The sequence below is a fragment of the Rhinolophus ferrumequinum genome, chromosome 20, assembly GCF_004115265.2.
Source record: "Rhinolophus ferrumequinum isolate MPI-CBG mRhiFer1 chromosome 20, mRhiFer1_v1.p, whole genome shotgun sequence".
NCBI classification, from domain to species: domain Eukaryota; kingdom Metazoa; phylum Chordata; class Mammalia; order Chiroptera; family Rhinolophidae; genus Rhinolophus; species Rhinolophus ferrumequinum.
Genome location: NC_046303.1, coordinates 8,799,171 through 8,805,770, shown reverse-complemented (window position 1 = coordinate 8,805,770; position 6,600 = coordinate 8,799,171). Strand labels below are relative to the sequence as shown.

The 6,600-nt window shown below is 40.8% G+C and overlaps 1 long non-coding RNA gene across 1 annotated transcript in view; it reads right to left on the bottom strand.

Annotated features, from left to right (window-relative positions):
• Window positions 1–940: 940 nt before the first annotated feature.
• LOC117012471 (uncharacterized) overlaps window positions 941–6,600 on the bottom strand; it is a 94,854-nt gene continuing 89,194 nt past the window's right edge. Inside the window, exon 3 of the long non-coding RNA XR_004421173.1 lies at window positions 941–1,712. This is a non-coding gene — a long non-coding RNA (uncharacterized LOC117012471). The remainder of the gene's footprint in view (window positions 1,713–6,600) is intronic.

Genomic DNA, 6,600 nt, shown 5'->3' with positions numbered 1-6,600 from the left:
TATAACTTCCAAAATTTCCCACCACACCCTTAACCAGAAGGGTGGCTTCTGGTCCTGATATGCCTGTTGTTTCTTTCAAGGGTGGATACTGGGAGAGCATGACTGACTTTGTGCAACCTGAGAAAAGAAAAGCCACCAGCAAGTCCACCTCCCTCACCCCCACCTCACACAAACACATCACATTGAGGGCACTTTTGGAGGTGAGGTTCTTAGCTTGGATTACTCCAACAGGGACCAAGACATTTCAAAATGTTTGAAAAGACCAGCAGGGTCACTAAAATTCACCTCCCTCCACATCTTATACTGAGGGTGCCAAAAAAATGTATACAAGTGGACACTTTGGTCAACGTTGCAGGATTAATTTGCAGTAGTCCGTTATATCAGAAGTGTCTGGACGCTGATGGTAACCACTTTGAGCACCTCTTGTAATTGCAGAAGTCAAAAGTGACTTGTATTCATCTTTTGTTATCGATATATATATATATATATATATACACACACACACACACACACATATGTATACATATATACATATATGTATACAAATATATGTGTGTGTATATATATGTATATATGTATACATATATACATATATATACACACACACATACACACACACACACACACATACACATATATATATATTGCACTGATTTATTGGGAAATATTGGGGAACAGTGTGTTTCTCCAGGGCGCATCAGTTCCAAGTTGTTGTCCTTCAATCTAGTTGCAGAGGGCGCAGCTCACTGGCCCATGTGAGAATTGAACTGGCAGCCCTGTTGTTCAGAGCTCGCATTCTAACAAACTGAGCCATCTGGACGCCCCACTGGTATATATTGAATATTACAATTTTAATACAGTTTTCCTTTCTTAAAATGTGTATACATTTTTTGGCCCCCTCTGTAGATGAGGAAATTGAACACTGAAGACTGGGTCCGGAAGTGACATAACCAAATTCATGCCATTGGTCATATTTTTGAACCCAGTTTGTCTGACTGAATTAATACTGACCCCTTTGACAAGCGCTCCCCTTACGAGTAGGAAAGCCTTCTTCTTAGCTATCACTGATGTCTTGATTTATGCCACTGCACTCTCTGAGTTGTGACCCACATGTATTGGCCTTTTTGGTGATGATCACAGAGGCTACACAACTGCTGTAAGGACTGAACCTGTATTCTTCAGCATGGCCTCATTTAGCCATGAGCAGGGAAGAAAACTTGGAGTCCTGACCTTGGCATCAAGGATTTGACTTCCAGAGGAGTTCTTTGTCATCTGGATTGTACAACAGTCATCTCTGGATCTGAAGGTTGACAGACCTGCAGGATTAATTTGCTCTTTTCGGGGGTAAGGAGGGGGATTTTCATATGACCCGATAAAATGCAAGTATTTGAAACAAAATTTTAAGGAAGAAGGATTGAGATAATGTGTGCATCCATTAATATTTTATGCTGTGAATAATGGAAAATTCTTTTCAATCTAGTTTAAACAATAAAAGGAATTTGTTGGCCCATTTACTTAAATAGCGTAGGTATAGTTTCAGATGAAGTGTGATCCAAGATGGAAAGGAAATCTCCATTTCTCACTTCTGGCTTCTTGTTGGTCTGATTTTTAGGCAGGCTTGCCCCTGGGTCACAAGATGACTGTCAGCAGGTCTCGCCTCATCCTTCCTTGTTTGTGCCCATTAGGAAATAGTCTCTCTCCTTCAGCAGCACCTGCAGAGAACGGAGTCCAGGAAACGTCTTTATATCTCATAGGCTCTGGTTTAGGATCACGTGCCTTGGACCAAAACCATGATCAAAGGATTGAGGTACAGGGATTGGCTTAACCAACCCAGGGCTCCCCCTCTGAACTTTGGGGGTAGTAGAAGTCCTCCCAAACCATATGACTGAGACCAGGAAAGGGGTGACTTCATTAAGGAGAAATGAGATTACTATTGGCCACACTCAAGCTTGGGAAATTTTGCGTAGAAAATTTTTTTTTTCCTTTACAGGAAACCTGGATTGTGTTTCCCAAATGAAGCTTTGCAGAACACAGGTTGCTCAAATGTTGTACGTTCTGATATTTTTGTACATTCTGAGAGCTAAGAATAGTTTTTACATTTTCAAAGGGTTGGAAAAAGAAATCAAAAAAATAGTATTCTGTGGCATGTGAAAATTATATGAAATTCAAATTTTAGTGTCCACAAATAAAGTTTTATAGTAGGGGTTGGCAAACTTTTTCTGTAAAGGGCCAGACAGCATATGATCTCTGTCAAAATTATTCAGGTCTACCATTGTAACATAAAAACAGCCATGGACAACATGTAAACAAATTTTATTTATCGACACTGAAATTTGAATTTCAGATAATTTTCACATGTCACAATATATTACTCTTTGATTTGTTTTCAACCATTTAAAAATGTAAAGATCATTCTTGGCTAGAGGGCTAGCCATATAAAAACAGGTAAGTGGCTAGATTTGGCCCACGGGCCATACTTTGCAAACCCCAGTTTTACTGGCTGCTTTTGTGGGGCAGAGGCAGAGCTGAGTGGCTGTGACAGAGACCATGTGGCCTGCAAAGCCTAAAAAATACTTACTAGTTGATCCTTTCCAGAAAAAGTGTGCTGGCCCTTACTTTAGAATGGTACTTCTCGAGCTTTAATTTGCATACAAAGCACTTGGGAGTCTTTTTAAAATGCAGATTCTGATTCTGTAACCTTGAGTCAGTCCAGAGAATCTGCATTTCAGCAACTTCTGAGGTAGACCACATACGGGGGATTTTTCAGTCATTGTTCTTTGGACATTCTTTATCAAAAACCTCAGGAACTCCTCTCTTGCCCACCCTCACTTGTGGAACCATTTTTGCAGGGGGAGGGGGATGTGCATACCATATAAGCAGATTCGTACTCTGTACTTCTTTTTGAGAACCCTTGATGTAGACACTTTACCAGAGAGTCAGTGACAAATTCATTGAGGGCTGGGTATTGGCCAAACAATTGACTTCAGAGCTGGTGGGATTTGGTGGATTTTTGTTCAACAAAGTATGAATACTATATTTTAAAAATGCTATTAGTTACCTAATTGCTATAGTGTAAAGATGGTTTATTTGTTGGTTCACCTCCAGGGAGTGAATCCTGTTTCCTAGCATCTTTGTTTCACCCGAAGGCAATGATGTAGGTATACTGATTGATAGCTAGTGAACTGGCACCCACGTTCCCTTTCCCCCATTTCAGTTATGCATTTATGGCCTGCTAGTTCTATTAAAGTACAGACAGGTTTAAAGAGCAAGGATTGGGTTTGTATCTATGTAGTAGCCAGGCAAACTTCCTGTAAAACCCCATTAAACCCTTTCTTTGTTGACTTCCTCCTTCCTCCATTCTTTCCTTTCCTTGATGGCCCTCCATCTTGAATTTTGTATCTTTTTTCCCAACTTTAAACTTCTGAAGAATGAGCCGTCCCAAACCATGCCGCTTTAAGATTAGAGCCAAGAAAGAAAAGAGGACTAAAGAACCTTACACAGACATGGGATTTGGTGTTTTTGGAATGAGAATCAAAACCCAGGTGCTGGACAGCAAGGAGCAGCCAACCTGAGAACCAGGAAAGGCGGAGCTCCAGCAGCTGTAGAAACAGAACACTCTTGCCTCTCCTTGAGTGGGGAGTCTGTGTTTTGAGGTGCGATGCGTCAGACTCAGCATTCGAGACACTGTGGGTCACGTGAGTGGGAAAGCACTACTTGTTTTCTTCTTTTTTATGCTTGCTAATGACTCAAAGCCAGCTTTATAATTCAATCTGTGCACTTGGTCACATAAGCCAGACCTGCGGGTACTGTCTGCTTCTTCTGGGAGAAGAAGGGGCGCTGGGGCACGAAGAGGTGTGTGGGAGCAAGCATTGCATTTAAAGGCTGCAGAGAAGTCCAGGGCATCTTGAAGAACTAATCTATTATTAATTTAAGTTTTAGTTGCTGCACATTGGACCCTGATGGATATTTTTATTTTCATTTGAATTAGCAAGGTTTCTTAGGAAAAGAGAAACACGCAGATGCAAGTTAATAATGATGATTTTCAGAAGAGCTACCTGGAACAGAGAAAAGCAATATTCTCCTTAAAAATAAAAAACCCACAAGAACCACCCCAATAAACTAACTTGTCAGGGTTGGGGGCAGTGGGTACAGAGCGTCTTCCATTCTTGACCCGAGGCTTACCATAATGCAGAATGATTAGCCTTCTAGCTTAAAAGGCCCCAGAGTAAAAGAAACCCGAAAATGAAAATCCCCTTAGACCTCTTAGAATAAATTATGTGGATTTGCTAAGTACACAGACTGACCCTCTTAAAAGGGAGATAACCACTTTAACTATTGCCTTGGAAAGAGAATCCAGGAGGCCAATTATGAGTCCTATTTTACATTAGTGATTTTACACTGGCAAAAATAACCACCTTGGGTCCTTCACAGGGTGTTATTTTAAAACAAAAACCAAATGAATTTGGAATCTGTTTACATTTCAAAGATAAAGCAGCAAAGTATAGTAAAGACCCTTCCAGGCTGGGCATCAGAAAACTGAATTCTCCCGACTCCTTCTGAGTAACCTCTACAGGCCTGTGAGCCTCGGACTTTCTCATCTGTGAAAGGTAAAAAAACAAAGTCTGCCCCACATTCCTCAAGATATTTTTGTTTTTCTTTTAGTTAATTGTGGTACTTTTGAAAGGCACAAATGAAACAGAGGATATAAAATTCCCCTTTGAAAATTACAAAATCTAAGAAAAAAGGTATTTTGGAAAGTTTAAATAGGCTTATTGAAACGGTAAGATTTTCATGACTATTTTAACATCAAATCACGTTCCATTTTCCTCTTTCCCCTACCAGACTCAGGTTTCTTGAGTTTCAAACAATATATAAAATATCAAAAACGGAAGGAAGCTGATCTTTCTTGATGGCTGATCATAGATCCTGTGGCAGCCAGCCTCCAAGATGGTCCCTCAGTGAACCCACCTCCTGCTGTCACACCCTGTGTAGTCCCCTCCTACACTGTACCAGCCACTGCCTGTGCAACCAACAGAATGTAACAGAAGGCATGGTGCATCACTTTCAAGATTAGGTTATAAAATACTGAAGCTTTCATGTCTCTGTCTCTCTCTCTCTGATCTCTGTCTCTCTCTGGGAGAAGCAAGTTGCCATGTTCTGAGCAGCCTTCTACAGAAGCCCATTTGGCTAGGGATTGAAGTCTCCTGCCAAGAACGAAGCTTAGAATCAGATTGTCTAATCCAAGGCAAGCTTCTGGATGATTCCAATCTTGACCAACTGTTGACTGTAACCCCATGAGAAATCCTGAGCTAGAACTATACAGGGAAACTGCTTCCCAATTCCCCATCCTCAGACACAGAGTGAAATAATAAATGTTTGTTATTTTAAGATGCTAAGTTTGAGGTCATTTGTTCTGCAGTAATAGATAACTTACATAGACGTTAACAGAGAAAATGGCAGGTGTCATCCTTTTAACTAGAGAGAACTTGGCCAAGGAAGCCTGTTGGACACACATTTCCATACTCATCAGTTTAGTTTAGATAAGGATTTGAGAGGTAAAATGTCATTAGCTAGTAACTTCATCTAATAAAGTGTGTTTTGATGTTGGTGCTGCCCTTGACAAATCGTAGCACACAGTTGAGTCAACTGTTCAGCTTGAGGAGAAGAGCTGAGGGCTAAATCACTGAGCTTATCATTTTATTTCTGTTAGTTCTCCAGTGCTATAGAGAATATCCTCCCTATTCCAGTCTTTGCGATATTTATCAATCCCATAAGGGTCAGAGGCAGCGGGCATTTGATTTCTCAAAGCCCCGCTTTCAACCAGCAGTTCATCCTGGGCAGCTCACATAATATATGGAGCAATCTTCATGCCACTTCATGCCACGTGTTATCAGTGCTGCATTTCCTACCAGGAGGGAGGTCTTCCTGAACAATGCAAACATTTCCTAACTATTTAACTCCACGTACCCCCTTCTAACCTTTTATGCCACTGTTGTCAGATAGTTTGCACTTTACATATTTTATAGACTCCACAAGACCTGATTATTATTACTGTTTTAAACAATTATTATTTTAAAAATTTACCTACACATTTATCTTGCCCAGTGCATTTCCTTCTCCCCCGAAGCTCTATGCTTTCTTCTGACATTACTTTCCTTTAGTCTGAAGAACTTGCTTTGGCATCTTTTGTAGTTCTGGTCTGCGGATGATAAATTTTCTTGTGCGGGTGGGTACAGGGTGGGCAGAGTGGTGAACTGAGGGCCAGTCAGAGAGCTCCCTGCACCTCTTCCTGCAAGGGCAGTGGAGCCCAGAAGATCCATCCCTCTAGCCAACCACATATCTTGTAAGCCCCTCTTACACAGATTTAAAGTGATTTTTAACAGCCCTTGTGCAAAATAACACTCAAATGTCAATTTGAATAACAATGTTAGAAATGCTTCACACACGCCCCAGGGGTATGGATTCCTGACCAGGGCTTTTCTACTACTAGCTAACTAGGGCTTGGAGTGTAAAGTTAACTTTTACATACATCATACACATTACATACAGAAGTATTTTAAAGTAAACAACGGCACAGAGGCACTCCCAAAGAGACTAAAG